Consider the following 13,776-nt stretch of genomic DNA (forward strand, 5'->3'; position numbering starts at 1 on the left):
TTTTTCCACAGAAGACATACAGATGGGCAACAGGTATATGAAAAGATGCTCATCATCACTCATCATCAGGGAAATGCAAATCAAAACCACAATGAGACACCTCACATCTGTCAGAATGGCTATTATCAAAAAGACAAAAAATAACAAGTGTTGGTGAGGATATGGAGAAAAGGGAACATTTTTGCACTATTGGTGGGAATGTAAATTTACACAACCAGGATGGAAAACAGTATGGAGGAGGTTCCTCAAAAAATTAAAAATAGCACTACCATACGATCTACCATTTCTGGGTACTTATCCAAAGAAAATTTGAAAAGATGAATGTACCCCCATGTTCACTGCAGCATCACATACAACAGCTAGAGATGAAAACAACCTAAGTATCCACTAAGGGATGAATGGATAAAGAAAATGTGGTATATATAAATATTATTCAGCCATAAAAAAGTGAAGGGGGCCAAAGGTACAAATTTCCAGTTATAAAAATAAATAAGTCATGGGGATGTAATGTACAGCATAGCGACTATAGTTAATATTGTATTGCATATCAAAAAGTTACTAAGAGAGCAAATCTTAAAAGAAAAAAATTATACTTATGTATGGTGACAGACTTATTGTGATCCTTTTGCAATATAAACAACTATCAAATCATTACAAAGTACACCTGAAACTAATAACGTTATATTTCAATTATAATTCAATTTAAGAAAGAAAGAAAGGAAGAGAGAAGAAAATTAGAGCTGAGCCTTGAGCCCAGAAGCCACAGCCATGGGCTCAGAGCATGGAGTCTAAAGCCACACCAGATTACTCCCAGGCTTTGAAATGTAATGAGATTTTCCCTGCTGGATCTTGAAACTGCTTGAGACCAGTGACACACTTATTCCTTGCATTTTCTCCTTTTTGGAACAGGAGTCTTTACCTGTCCCACCACTGTATTCTGGGAACATATAACTTGTTTTCTAGTTTCACAGGTCCACAGATGGAAAGGATTTTTCCCCAAGATGGATCATACCCAGAGTCTCACATATACCTAATCTGTGGAGAATTTATATGATGAGATTTTGCACTTTTGAGCTGATGACATGTAGATGAGATCCTGAGCTTGAGTTGATGTTGCAATGGGTTAGGATTTTTGGGAATGTTGGAATGGGATGAATGTACTTGGCATATGGGACAAACGTGAATCTTTGGGGGCCAAAGGATAGACCATAGTAAGACTGAAAAATGGCACCCTAGACATACCCACATTTTCCACATCCTAGACCCTGGAATTCGTGAATGTTACCTTAAATAGCCAAAAAAACAAAAAACCAAGGTGGGGGGAAATCTTTGCAGATGTGATTAAGTATCTTGATACGGGGAGATTATCCTGGATTATCTGGGTGAGCCCTAAATGCAATCACTTATCTTTATAAAAGGGAGACAGATTTGACAAACACAGAGGTGAAAGAGATGTACACAGAGATCTGAGGATGCTGCCCTTGCACATTGAGGTGACACTGCCACAAACCAAGGAATGCTGGCAGCCACCAGAAACTGGAAGAGGTGAGGAACTTACTCTCCCCTAAAGCCTCCAGAAGGAATACAGCTCTGTGCTGACACCCTAATTGTGGCCCAGTGAAACTGATTTCAGACAACGGGCCTTCAGAACTCTAAGAGAATAAATTTGGGCTGTTTTAAGCCACTAAGTCTGTGGTGATTTATTATAGTAGCCAGCCATGGGAAACTAATCTGATGGCTTGGACAAGGATGATTACAATGGAGGTGGTGAGAAGTGATCAGATACATTTAGCAGACAGAACTAGCAGGATTCACTGATGGATTGGATATGAAATGGGAAAGGAAGAGAAGATGATGCCAAGGTTCTTGCCTGAATAACTATAAGAGTAACCATTTTACTAAGCTAGGGACAACCCACTAGCTCACCAACACACAAGTCAGTGGTGGCCTCATTGAAAACTGTTTTGGTAGAATTTGGGGCTGGACATCAGATTACAGACAGAAAATCCAGAGTACTAGGATTTTATAGTATTATAATTTACTTTGAATATTATTATGCTTTCTGGTTGTTATTCATCTGTTCATTACCTTTCCCTTTACCTAGCTCCAGTCGTTAATGGACCAAATATCAAGGAAAAAGTTGATCAATTCTCAAGTGGGCCAAAGGAACTAAGTTCAGGACACTGTCCTTTAAGGCAACGGAGGACAGGTGAACGGGAAGGGGTGGGTGACTTTCATTCATTCAACCAGGATTTATTGAGCATCTATTATATCCCATGACAAGCATGATGTTAAATGCTGACAAAATAGCAATGAAGAGACAGACATGGTCCCTGGCCTCATGAAGTTTATAAGAAAAACATAAATAATTATACAATTATTTAGCTGTAATTGTAGCTACTGCTACAAAAGTAAAATTCTGGGTGTTATGAAAATTAACATGAACAGAATGCCTATTATGTGCTAAATGCTTTATATGTAGCTTATTTACCTCTCACAACTAAACTATGAGGAAATAGAGGTTTGACAAGATTAATTCCCTTCCTCAAGATCACACAGCCAGTGAGCTGTAGAGCCAGATTGAAAACAGGTGCATTCAACTCCGAACTCATCACTACTATCTCCGAACAGTAGGAAAATCTACTATGTCTTTTCAAAAGAAAACAAAGAAGTGGCCAGAAGAGGTAGAGAGTCATACAGATAAAGTTTTGAGGATCCTTGCTCTAGAAAGAGCTTTCTAAGCTCACTTGATGAAGGTGAATTTTGGAGGGTATTCAAAAATCGCTTAACACTCTCCAAATAGAACAAAAGGTTACACTATAATTAACTCAGTTTTATTTAGGCACCCAACAGGTTATTAAACATGTTGAAAATAAAATGTCATGAATACCTTGTCCAAATTGTACAGGTCATGCCCAGTTTTCATACAAATTGTTTCTGCCAGGCTCACCTTCAGAATCAGCTTCAGGTAAAAGTGAAAGGGGTTAAAAAAAAAAAAGGTCAATCATGCTACAGAGTGACTGATTTAGGACAATGACTAAATAATTACTTTACTCAATGTATACAAAGATTCATGACAGATATTACACAAATGAGCCACACCACCCTAAGATGTTCTACTGCATAAAGGAAAGCTTCAAGTTATTTAATTTCAAGTCAAATCACTAATCTATGATCTTCATTGTATTCTTGGTTTCCTATTCCCACCATTCCAGGTCTCCGCCATCCTCCCTTGCAAAAAAAAAAAAAAAAATCTGAACAGAAAGGAAATGTCAACCATAATGTGAAATGATCTACTGAATCTACAAAATAGAGAATTTAAAATACCACCACATCTTTGCCTTCCATGCCATCTTAGGGCATTAACCTGGAATATTAGATTTAAAGAGTGAAAAGCTGGGGCGCCTGGGTGGCTCAGTCGTTGGGCGCCTGCCTTTGGCTCAGGTCATGATCCTAGCATCCTGGGATCGAGCCCCGCATCGGGCTCTCTGCTCGGCGGGAAGCCTGCTTCTCCCTCTTCCACTCCCCCTGCTTGTGTTCCTCTCTCACTGTGTCTTTCTCTGTCAAATAAATAAATAAAATCTTTAAAAAAAAAGAAAAAAGTGAAAAGCTCCTGAATGGAAGCTTTAGTGCAACTGATTTTCCATAAAAAGTGATTATCCCAAGTAACAAAGAAAGAAAATGGTCCTTACCTTTCATTTCTAAATTGTTTTGAAAGGCAAGACAATACAAGGCAAATTTAAAAAGACTACTTTAAATACATCCCATCATATAGAGGCACCTGGCTGGCTCGGTCAGTAGAACATATGACTCTTGATCTCTGGGTCATGATTTCGAACCCCATTTTGGGTGTAGAGCTTACTTAATGAAATAAATAAAAATAATCTTACCAAAAAAAAAGTACATCCATCATACAACAAAATATAAAGTCAACAATAAAGCCAGTTTCACCATGAAATCGTAACACCACTCTCATACCAAAATGCAATATGGTGTGTCCTAAAATATGAGGAGAGGACAACTTTCCAAGTTCCTGTAAATTTTGTGGTAGTGAAAATATGTACAAATTAACCACGATTAGGAGACTTTGGCATCACTTATGCCATTTACAGTTACAAAGATAACTGAAACACTGACAAAATATGTTTAAAATTTGGACACTATAGTATGTCCTTATTTAGTATTTATTGAGCAATTTAGGATGTGAAATCACTACTATAGCTTTCAGGAATGGCAATAAGATACATATAAGGAATACTGCAAAGAATATTTTGAAAGCTACAACACCTTGATTACTACCATAAAGAATTCTCAACATACTAACATTTTCACAAACTGTGCAAAAGTGAACAGGAACATTTACTGAAGGCAAAGTTAGGCACTTCATACACATAGGGAGTCAGTATCTTTTTTTTTTAATTAACATATAATGTATTATTTGTTCAGGGGTACAGGTCTGTGATTCATCAGTCTTACACAATTCACAGCGCTCACCATAGCACATGCCCTCCCCAATGTCCATCACCCAGCCACCCCACCCCTCCAACCCCCCTCCACTCCAGCAACCCTCAGTTTGTTTCCTGAGATTAAGAGTCTTATGGTTGGGAGTCAGTATCTTTTAATTCAAAAACAGACCTGAGGGGACACCTGGCTGGCTCAGTTGGTGGAGCATGTGACTCTTGATCTCAGGGTTGAGAGTTCAAGCCCCACATTGGGCGTGGAGCCTACTTTAAAAAAAAAAAAAGAGAGAGAGAGAGAGAGAACTTGGTTCAAACCCTGATTGCAATCTTCCTAAATTAGTGAATCTCTCCAAGCTTCTTTCCTCATCTACAAAATGGAGCTAATACTTACTTCACAGAGCTGGTGTGAAAATTAATGAGGTAGCATAACAATGAGTTCACTGTGACTCCATGATCCTTATAACAACCTCATGTTGTAAGAATCATTAACCCCATTTTATAGAAGAAAAAACTAGTCACAAGAAGGTTAAGTGGTGAGCCTATGGTTACACAGCTGGTAACTGTCAGTACCTAGCTCTGCTCATGCCCTTAAACTTGACATGTTACTTCACTAGCTTTTTTACTCTCTCATACTACGAAGTTTATAATTTTTTTCAAGTTACACCCATTATATGTTAAATTTTGATACCAGACAAAAGTTTTTCAAGAAATAAAAATCACCCATAATTCCCACTTATAATTTTAGAGGTCAAAGACTTGTAAGTAGCCCACCTATCTTCAAATTCAGTAACAGAATATACATTCCAGATTTCAAATTGAGCTATGCAAATTACTTGTTACCAGGACTCATAAACAGGGAATGATTTCTAAAAGCATTTGAATAAAAGTGACTAGGAAAGCAAACAAATCAGACATACCACAAAAGTAAAAATATGGTATTTGAAGAAAAGACATTTTCACAATGCTCAACCTTCCAAAGATTCTGCAGATCTGCATCACCACTGTGTGAGCCAGCCTCAAACAAAGGGTGAAGAACTGGCCCAGGCTCAGCCACTGGACTGTTGTGGAACCTCAAACCACTTAATTTCTCAGTGCCTCTGTTCAACTAAACAGTGAGAGTTGGACTGGAGTCCCTGAACCGCAGGACTGAAGGCAACTTAGGCAATTTGCTCCACCCAACCACCCTGGCAGAGCACCCAATTCCTGCTCTAACACCTGCAGAGACATGGAGTTCAAAGATCTTCCCTCTTCACAGAAGTGACAGACTTAGTGTTAAGAATCAATCTCTGAGGATTCTTTTGTGACTCAGTCACAAAAGTGCTCACTCTGGTATTTTTACTATGGGTCCTGGTTCCACCACTAAGCTCTTCTGAAGATGCACCTTTAACTGCTTTTGGCTAAACCCATTCTGCAGATAGAGGGCCCAGTAATTTAGAGAGACGACAAGCGAACACAAGATACCCTTCACAGGCAACCGGGCCTCCTGAGGTACTGTCATAACTGGGGAGTTCAGCTAAATAAAATCACTGGTTCACTCTATTGATGAAATAAAAACTATCTAAACGTAAGTAGTCAAACTGGAAAAACCGATGCTGAAGGAGCAAATGACTACATTTAAATGATTACATTTAAATGATTGACATTTAAAAGCCTCTGAATACTCACATCATTCACATTCATTCATCTCTGACTGGAACCTCATTCACCCACAGTCAGTTCTATGATACTGCCCAAAATGAAGAATGATAATGATGATGCATGTGAACCTGTTCCAAGGACTTGGCATATTTTTAACTTATTTAATCTTTATAGCAGCAATATAAGGTAGCCACCATTATTATCCCCATTTTATAGTGAGTTACCAAGATGTGGTTAAGAGTGTCACAGTCACACCCAAGGTCAAACAGCTAGCATGTGGTAGAAGTAAGATTCCAACCCAGGAAGTCTGGCTCTAGTATTTACGCTTTTAACTGCTTTTCTATCACTCTGACACGACTGTTCTCCTCAATATCAGAAAAATTACTACACCCTCACCTTACACACAGAGATTAAGTGTTTGTCCTTAGTACCAATGCTGGCCTAGACTACTTACAACATTTCATACAGCCCCAATTCACTTCCACATATTAGCCTACCATTTTGAGGGCACAGAGTAAGCACCCAATAAATACCTGTGAATATCTGTTAAAAGAATTAAATCTTTCCCAATTCCCTCATTTTCCCAAAGGTAACCTTTCCCTCTTCTGAATCCTTCCCTCCCTTCCCCCAGCACTTTGTACCTTCTTCTAACACTTTTTCTGCTCTATGCTACCCACTGTGGTAGCCAGCCTCCAAGATGGCCCCTAAAGATTCTCACCTCCTAATATTCACACCCCTATGTAATCCCTTCCCACAATACGTGACCAATAGAATACTGGAGAAATGATGGTATGTGACTTCTGAAGCTAGGTCATAAAAGACAATGCAACTTGGTCTATTGGATTACTTGCTCTGGGGGAAGCCAGCTGCCATGCCATGAGGGCATTCAAGTACTTCTATGGAGAGGCCCACATGGAGAATGGAGACCTCCCACCAACAGCCTACACCAACTTGTCAACAATCTGAGTAGCCACCTTAGAAGAGGATCCACCAGCCTGTCTTCAGAGACTGCAACTCCAGATGACCTATTTCTGCAATCTCTTGAGAGACCCTGAGACTGAACCACTGCTCAAGCTGCTCCCAAATTTCTGACTCACAGAAACTGTGAGGGATAATAAATGTTTACTGTTATCTTAAACACTAACTTTTGGGGTAACACGTTATGCAATACTAGCTAACACCTAGTCTCTAAAACTGTAAGTTCCTTAAGAGCAGAGACTGTTTCCTTGATTCTCAAAACTCATTAAGGCCTTTAATAAACTGTGCCTATATTTGAATGGTGTCAGTGGGCCCTTCCCTTTGTTCAGTGTTCCTTTTCTTCCAAAGTATAACCATTTATAAACTACCTATATGGTAAATGCCTGTGCCACTTCATCCGTAATCTGTCAATGTCCTCCCTCTTTTCTTTCAAAGACCTTCTGAAATATAACCTCCTGACCAAAGTCTTTTTTTCAGATGAAAATGTTCCTATGTCAATTCTAACTATCAACCCTAGCATTTACATAAACACACCACTCACTGTATATATTCACATTCATCTTTTATTCAACAAATATTTACTGAGCATCTACTATGTCCCAAACTGCTTTTTTTTTTTTAAAGATTTTATTTATTTATTTGTCAGAGAAAGTGCACAAGCAGGGGAAGCAGCAGGCAGAGGGAGAAGCAGCCCCCCACTGAGTAAGGAGCACGATGTGGGACTTGATCCCAGAACCCTGGGATCAGGACCTGAGCCGAAGGTAGATGCTTAACCAACTGAGCCACCCAGGTGTCTCCCAAAAAGTGCTCTTGAAGCTGAGAATAAAAGAAACAGACTACCTTTGTGGAGCTTACAGTCCACAGTGGGCTCTCTAAATATAACAATCTATGTTAATATGATTTCAAAATTCTAATTCCCCCTTTTGTAAAAATTATTCAAAACCATTTTACCCCGGGGCACCTGGGTGGCTCAGTTGGTTAGGCGACTGCCTTTGGCTCAGGTCATGATCCTGGAGTCCCAGGATCAAGTCCCACATTGGGCTCCCTGCTCAGCAGGGAGACTGCTTCTCTCTCTGACCCTCCCCCCTCTCATGCTCTCTATCTCATTCTCTCTCAAATAAATAAATAAAATCTTTAAAAAAAAAAAAACCATTTTACCCCTTTCATTTTCTATTTAATTGGCCATACATCTGCACATCCCTTATACACTTAAATATTTAAGCAACTGTCTCAATAAAAGTCCATACCTGTTTAAAAGGTTTGTTAGGTGCCCCATATAGTCTGTATTTATCAATGTCTTCCATTAAATGTTTCCATGAACTACACTTTTTAGCAAATGTCACACTTATAAAAGAAATACCATTTGATAGCCTTTATTATACAAGTTTTAGCAACTCTAAATCAAATATGAACATTTCACAGAAAGTAATTTGTAACTGATGTAGTAAAATGACATATATAGCTGGAACTCTCATCTCATTTATATTTATTTCTACAGTGTTAAAAGGAAAAGAGCATACATACTTTTAAGTCAGAAATTCAAGTCCTGGCTCTGTCACTAACTGCATAACCTTAGACAAATTATTTAACTATGCTGAGCCTCAGTTCTCCTGTCCTAAAGTGGAGGTAAAATCTACCTCATAGGACTAATTAAGTAGTAACATTAAAAGCCCAGCTTAATGCCTATTACATAGTGGGCATCAAGAAATGTCAGTTTCCTTCCCCCTTCCTAGGGCTTATATCTGCGGTCAGAAGCTCTATCAGCAAAGCTCAGTTACTTCTGTCTGGAATGATCTTCCTCCTTCATCTAATGAGTTAAGATTCAACTCAAAGGCCACCTTCTCTCTGAAGTGCAAAGGAAAAGCTCGCTTGACCCTCCCATACAGTTCTGGAGTTTATTTCAATGTGTTAAAATTATCTGTCACTTTCTGCCTCACACTAGACTTGAGCTCCTATGAGCAGGGACCATATCGCACTTATCCCGATAACCTTGGCTTTTAGAAAAAACACCTGGCAAGGCACCTGGATGGCTCAGTCAGTTAAGCATCTGCCATGGGCTCAGGTCATGATCTCAGGGTCCTGGGATCGAGCCCCGAGTTGGGCTGCTCAGCGGAGAGTCTGCTTCTCCCTCAACCTCTCCCTCTGTGCTCTCTCACTCTCAAATAAAATCTTTAGAAAAACAAAAACAAAACACCTGGCACGTTTTGGCAAGGAACAAGTTTATTGAATGAATGAATGAATGAATGAATGAAGTCATTACTTAAGTAGTACCCAAAGCTGAGTGACCTAAATCTTATGGTTTTGCTCTTTATGGGCTGAGATGCTGTTTCATACTTCTTTTGAATCCCTTCCTCATAGCACTCAGTAGAGGACTAAGGATGTGGAAAGTCTGCAATAAATACTTTTGGATTATGGGATACATCTTACTCTTCCATCTCACGATTTTACTCTAAATAAAAACTTAACCAAAGAAATGTGACTTGTGAAAGCCTTTCTAAACAGGGTTCTCTTCTTAACAGTTACTGGCAAAGAACTGAAGCCAATGCTAGAATGGACTACAGTCAGTTTTTCTTTGCATGTGTTTTTGAAAAAAGCAGTAATTAAATCATTTCACTAAGAAGCTATCATAAAGCCCTTTGATTCACTATGAAAATGCAAATGACATTAGGCAAAACTTAATTTAATAATTTTCAGCCAAGGGTTCCCCACCCTACTGTCCCGGGGCTGTGTGCCAGCTGGCTGTACCACCTCACTCCTGGGAGGTGGCTGCTTTTCAACAGTAAAACTGCTTAAGTGAAATCTGTGGCATTTTTTGGGGGTCCTCTAACATAAAACACGTGAATTTCACTTTTTACTGAAAATAATGAGTATGTTACAGGCTTTTGGCTTCAGGTAGAAAAGATCTTGAAAAAAATCTCAAAAGCTGGCAACCTGGGGGCATTTCAGACTTCTTATGGACTTCAAAGTACGTAAAAACACATGAAGCTAGGTATAATTTCATTATTACATTTAAGTGACATCTTTCACATTCCCCTACACGCACACCTCATGCCAAGTACAGCTGGTAAGTCGTCAAGTGTCCACCAAACTGCCTTTCATTTATGCTATCTATATACTAGTGAGAAAACCGAGATCCTGACAAAGCCAGGTTGGGCTGGTGCTTAAACACAAACTGATCTACCCGTCGTTCTCAGCTCACAATGACCCCATGTAGTAGGTATTATGCCCATTCTCCTGAGAAGGAAACTGAAGCCCAAGATGACACGAATGGCAGGTTGGAGAGTTTGACCTGAAAGCTCCAGCCCTAGTACTACAGAGTATCAGTGCTTTCCTGCGGTGCCGGCCAGGGTGGGAGGTGTAATCAAAGTATCCTGACAGACACTTTCTTAGAGGATCAAGTTCTTGGCTGTCAAGTTTCCAATCTGCCAGAGCCCTTACACCTGGTGGCATTCGGGATGCAAACAGTGGCATCAACAAGTCCAGGTGAGGCTCCCTTGCCTGGGAATCCTAGGACTGCACATGGATCCTGAGGGTCTGCACAAGGTAAATCTGTGCCGGGGAAAGCGCCCGATACCGGGTCCCTGCAGTCAAAACACACCCGGGCGCAACGGGTGCGGGACGCCCCCTCCCCGCATTCCCCCACCGGCGCTGCCCGGCCAGGCGGCTCACAGGTGCACGGCCGCGCCCCGGGCCGCCCGCCCCGGCTGGGCGACCCCGGCCGGGAGGGAAGGGACGGGCGAGGCGAGCGGCGGCGGGCTGGGGGCCGGGCTGTGAGGCCCGCGCAGCCCGACCCTGAGGGCGCGCCGCGGGGTCGCGAGGAGAAAGGATGCTCGGGGCGGGGCCGCGGTGGGGGAGGGGTCCTCTGCCCGGACTCTCACTCACCGCCTCGCGCTCCTCCCAGCCCGGGCTCCGCGGCGGTCCCCCTCCGGCTCTCACCGCGCGCCTCCCCTTCCGAGGCTCAACGTCTGGCCAGGGCGCACGGAGCTGGGGAGAAGTCTGCGCAAGCGGAGGGCGTGTGGCGAGCGGAGCCGAGGGGGTGGGGACGATGGAACGGTCGCTCTCGCCGCCGCCTCGGACACCACAGACACGGCCGCCGCCGGCTCCTCTCAGCCACGGAAGCTGCGGCCCCTCCCACCTCACCCGCCTCCCACCTCCCACACTACCTCCTGGAAGAGTGACAGCGGCACTGACCAATCAGAGGCCTTGTGGAGGCTGGGACCGGAGGACTGAAGGGAGGGCGGGAAGGGAGGGGTGCGAAGGAGGCGAGGACGGCGGCGGGACTTCCTGTGACTGACGGCCGGGCGCGGCCAATGAGCAACGAGAAGATGACCTCATCGTCAAAGGAAGTCTGGAACTGGCGGAGCTGCGGCTAGGAGGTGGGAGGAGGTCGGCGACGTGCCGGAGGCGGGGCGCTGGGGGGGGGGGGCCTTAAAGAGGCGGAAGCCCATTGGTCACCCTGCCGAGGGAAGGGCGGCGGCGGACCCGACTGGCCCTCGACAAGTTGCCAAGGGGTCAATGCCGCGGGCCCTTAACTGCATTAATCCTCCTGGCCCAACCCGATCTTCCAAGGGGGCTAAAGGGTCCTCGCCCGGGCCTCGTAAATTGATTACTTCACTTTCACGCTTCCCAAAAGGAGGCACAAAAAATTCCACATTGGCCCGGAGCCCTGAATTCCCGTTACAGCCCCCACCCCACCGAGGCCCGTCTGCTCGTTTCTCTGAGTCAGTTTCCCCTAGGGGAAAAGGGAGGGTACTAACACCTACCTGCCCCTCCCTACCTGCCTAGAATGTTGAGATCATTAATAGCAAAGTGCTTGGGGCCTCGAGAAGAAAAGGGGCTGAATGAACCCAAAAGCTTCTCTCCGGAGACTCCAGGAAGAGCATTTGTAAAAGGGACGGTTTCACTAGGTGACTCCCGACGACTCTTGCAATTGTAAAATTCTAAAATGCTGATGTCCTACTCTTTCTGGCATCCACTCATGTAGCAAAGGGGTGTGTGTGTGTGTGTGTGTGTGTGTGCGTGCGTGCTCGCGCGGGTCTCCTGCCTTAGGCGCAGAGGCCACACATGGACCTGGTGCAAGACTTCAACAAGGAGAAAGCAAACTTAAAGGGAGAGAGAAACCCGTAAAGCGAGGTCTGCTGCGGGAAGTGCCTTGGTGCAGGCAGGCCATTTGCTCCCCCTCCTCCCGCAATGGGAGGGAGTCCAGAAAAGGAGAAATAACTCCAACTTGGCGGGTGGAAAAGAGGGGGAAGTGCTTTCCTGGGGATGGTGTTGCCCGGCAGGGTGGGAGGGAGGAGTAACAGTAGCTAGAGGAAGAAAGGAGCTAGGACATCCTTCCAGGTTTGGGGAGGAGCAGTGCCAAGGCACAAAGACCGAGAGGGGGCAACTCACTTTATATGTTCCAGAGTAAACTCTTACTACGATCCCCTGATCTCCCCCAGAGTTCTCCCATGACTGCCTATTGGTGTAACTGTCAGAGGAAGGGCAAGAGAGAATGCCTCCTTTTCTCTCCTCCAATAGCTGCAAAAGCCAAAGTGGGCCCTGGGTATTCCCAATTATTCATCTGTAAGTCAGCTTCAAGTTCAGTGCCCATGTGCTCATCCCAGAATCTTAGAGTTTAGCAGGATCCTTGTGTCCTCTTAGTCACACACCTAGCCCCCAAGGCAAGAATCCTTCCACAAAAGACCAGATAAAATTATTTATTCAGCAAATATTTCTGGAGTAAGACACTGAGGGGGTGCTTTCACCAAACTGGGGGGAGTTAAGGCAGATGATGAGGTGATCACAACGCCCGGCAGCATATCCCCAGGGTCATGATTAACAAGAGGACACGGGGGTGCACCTCAGAGGGGAAAGTACTCTGGTTTGAAATTGTTGGGGTGGGGCAGAGTTCCCCAAGACAAGACTGGGGTGGGGCATTCCAGATAGTGTCTACCTAGACCCAGCCTTTACGGAAAAGCCAAAGCAAGAAGGAAGCACAAGCATATTTTATTAGACATGGTAAGAGTGATAAGCCTATTCCTGGCTTCCCAGGCATGGCAAGCTTACCACCTCTCAAATAGACCTGTTCCTTTTCTGGACAACTTAAATTGTAATTATTTTGTATCCATATGCATGTATAAATTACTTGTTTATTTATTTACACATATACGTTTTATGGATAATCTACATCCCTCTAATCTCTCAGCCTAGGTCCTATTTATCTCCTAAAGCTTCACAGAAACATGTCTAATACCTCTTCATCATGACAACATTCCAAATATTTGAAGATGACAAATATACCTTCCATACCTTCTGCCCATCCCCAAAACAATAGGGATAAAGTTGCTTTTTTATTTTGCCAGATTATGGTTTCCATCCTGATGACTTCATGTAGACATCTTTCAGTTTGTCAAGATCTATTGGGAACATGTGTTATTTTTGTCCTTCCAGCAAACATTCTCTTTCTTCTGGTAAGGGGAGCCTCATTTCCTCTAGGGAACCAGTCCTCCCCACTGTCTGTCCATATGGCTGCCATGGGGCTGATTCATTATTCATCTCTCCAGGGGCAGCACCCTGCCAGTCCTGACCAATCAGAGCACTGCTTCCCTCCTCCCTCTGCCCCCCCACCACCATTTGCAATGATTGATTTAGGGAAATGCATGTGGCTCAAGGCAGTCCAATCAGAAGGAGTCCTGGGAACTTTGTGGGCACTACCCAT

The 13,776-nt window shown here is 43.4% G+C and overlaps 1 protein-coding gene across 2 annotated transcripts in view; it reads right to left on the reverse strand.

Annotated features, from left to right (window-relative positions):
* The window catches only part of MRTFA (myocardin related transcription factor A), a 199,808-nt gene extending 188,608 nt beyond the window's left edge, over positions 1-11,200 (reverse strand). Inside the window, exon 1 of one of the 2 annotated variants that reach the window (XM_078076664.1) lies at positions 10,959-11,200. The gene's annotated coding sequence lies outside the window, so the exon portion shown is untranslated. The remainder of the gene's footprint in view (positions 1-10,958) is intronic. The other variant, XM_078076665.1, reaches the window with a different exon arrangement.
* Between the last annotated feature and the right edge of the window lie 2,576 nt (positions 11,201-13,776).

This window comes from Halichoerus grypus, chromosome 6 (assembly GCF_964656455.1).
Source record: "Halichoerus grypus chromosome 6, mHalGry1.hap1.1, whole genome shotgun sequence".
In the NCBI taxonomy this organism is placed as follows: Eukaryota; Metazoa; Chordata; class Mammalia; order Carnivora; family Phocidae; genus Halichoerus; species Halichoerus grypus.